The sequence below is a fragment of the Aegilops tauschii genome, chromosome 2 (assembly GCF_002575655.3).
Source record: "Aegilops tauschii subsp. strangulata cultivar AL8/78 chromosome 2, Aet v6.0, whole genome shotgun sequence".
Lineage (NCBI taxonomy): Eukaryota > Viridiplantae > Streptophyta > Magnoliopsida > Poales > Poaceae > Aegilops > Aegilops tauschii.
Genome location: NC_053036.3, coordinates 268847135 through 268849978, shown reverse-complemented (window position 1 = coordinate 268849978; position 2844 = coordinate 268847135).

The window sequence follows — 2844 nt, the reverse complement described above, 5'->3', positions numbered from 1 at the left end:
TGCACCTTAATCTAGTGGAACTATTTTTTATATATATCGAAAGAGGGGGTTCCCTCCGATTTCATTAAAGAAACCCAACCATAGAGAACCATTATCCGACAACATCTCAGTGTAAATGGGCAGTTATGCAACTACGACTAGAACGGACTGAGTACTAGTAGGAGACAAGTTCCCCACATAAGCTAGGCAGGTAGGGGGACGCAGCACCAGCTCGACCAAGTTTGGATTACAACCGAAATGCTACCACAGAAACATCAGGGGGAAGATAGGGACTGAAAGAGCCAGCTTGAGCATCCCAGTCTAAGCACCCCTGGCCTTCATCCTTGCGACGCACGATACACCTTGTTTGCCACCTGCTCGACCCTAGTGTCACTGATAAAATGAAGTAATAATACAGTTAAAATAGAGCGAGTGTCCTCTCTATCATTTCATTTCCAATGTAGATAAAGAAAGTGCTTCTCATTGTTAATGTATGTTTCATCAACTAGTCCTATTGTTAATGTTTAAGCGTTTCTGCAAACTGGGGTGCTTAATTTTAGTTGATCTGCACAAAAATAGAGATTTGAATGTCTCAAGGCCCCTCCTTGTACTACCGCTGTACACTGATGTTCATCACTGGCAGAAGGTGTATTGGGGAGACTTAGGTCGATTTCCAGTATGATGTAATATTTTCTTCTGTTTATTAGTGTATGTTTCATCAACTAGTGCCACTATAATCTAATCATGCCTTTTCATTATCTGTGCAAACATGGTTATTCAGCTGTAGTTTGGTGGAACTGCACAAATGTACGGATGGAACCGGCATATATGCAGAGTGCAAGGTGCCAAGTAAAAATTACCGACACCAACCCTGCTCCATCTTAGCATTGGCATCCACCACCATCAGTGGGATGTGTGGCGCTCACTGTGGACGGATCCTTCTCGGCAGCAAATCCTCTAACCAAATACTAGTAGCTTAGACTTACAAAATAATAATAACTTATATTGGCAGTTTTCTAGGGGTGTACTCTTTTCTGAAAGAAGCACCATTTATTTTCCTTTATTTGTACACAGTTTCACAACTTTGACCCAAAGGTCCAGAGCTATTTTAGGGTGATTGGCGTAGTACTCGAAGACTGATTGTAAGCATGATTTTTATTAGTTTTCACACTGATTGTAAGCATGAGCAAATGGTAGATTAGGTTAGTGCGAAGCTTACCTTAAACCCTACCGACGCCATTGAAACGAGGCAAGCGTCGAGGGAACCGTGGAGAACTGCGGGGAAGCGACGTCGCGCCATCCGGCCTCCTCTTGCGGTGGGAGAACGAATACTCCTGTGGCTCTGGCTGGCTCTGCACCCTCACGAACGGCACACCGTACTCGATCGATTCGTTATCCTCTGGCTGCACGACCTTCGACCTGTACACCCACCACCTCCGCCTAACTTTTGCCTCGGGCGAATCTGTCTACTCCATCACCCAGAGCAGATACTCAATGAACTCGAAGGACTGCAGCGTGACTGCCGCCGAGGAGTACATCGCCGCCCTCATCGCCGTCGTCTCGCTCTTTCGCATACATTGCCACATGGCCCTCACCGTCCTCGAAATCTCCCACTCGTTGTCAAACCAAGTAAGGATCTCCTTCAACCTGGGTAACTTTGCCTGGTCGCCACAGGCGATCTGCCTGATTCGCTGCTGCATCCCCTCCATAGATGTCCTTCTGAGTGGTCCGGTGCTAGCTTTGGAAGATGGGAGGAGAGACGGTGGTCTTGCAATAGAGAAGAGGGAGAGGCGAGACGGTGGTTTTGGAATGGAGATGATGGAGAGGAGAGGTTCCCCTGCCTTTCGGTCACTGACAGGTGGGCCCCGTGATTGATGGGACCCATGTGTCAGTGTCTCAATGGCAGGATGGGCTACGTCAGGGGATCCTCGTCCGAGGAGAGAGGAGGTGGTTTTGTAATGGAGAAGAGGGAGAGGCGAGATGGTGGTTTTGGAATGGAGATGATGGAGAGGAGAGGAGGTGGTTTTGCAATGGAGAAGAGGGAGAGGAGCGTGCGGCAGCGATTTAGGATTGGACGAGAGGGCCGACGCACTGCGACTGGATCAAAATCAAAATTGATTTACCCTTCAATTAAGAAAGTGACCCCGCATTAACTAGTCTCCCTTTTATTCTAGGTCATAATTGACCATGATTTTCGCAAATAAAATATATGTTATATGTTGCAAAAATAATATAATTTGAAAGTACATTTAGATACGAACCAAACGCTTCAATTTTTGGTGACACGCATTCACATTTTGCTTGTCAAATATAGTACGTGGTCAAACTTTGACCCAAAATACGCAAAACAAAAAAAATACTTCCAAGACCAGCGCTGCTCTTCTCCTCTTAAACCACCGCCGCTCCTCTCCTGTTCCAATCTAAATCTAGCGCCGCTCCTCTCCTCTTCCATTTCAAAACCACCGCCCCTCTTCTCCTGTTCCAATCCAAAACCAGCATCGCTCCTCTCCTGTTCTAAACCAAAACCAGCGCTGCTCATCTCCTCTTCCATTCAAAAACCACCGTCGGCGAGTGAAGGTGCTGTGGAGAAGAAGATCGATGGAGCAGTTTAACCGATACGTGAGGATCGCAGACGGCGACCCTGTGAAGCTAGCTAGGATGTTGGAGATACAATCTTGATTTGACAACAAGGACCAACTAGTGGCGACGGCGACACCCATGGCCAAATATCCGCAACAGAGCAAAAAGGCGGCGATACTCCCGGAGGGAGTCGCGTGGGAGTACATAGAGCTGCTCCTCTGGGCCATGGAGCAAACGGATTCACCGAATCCGATCGTGAGGGAGCGGTGGTGGGAGTATCGATCC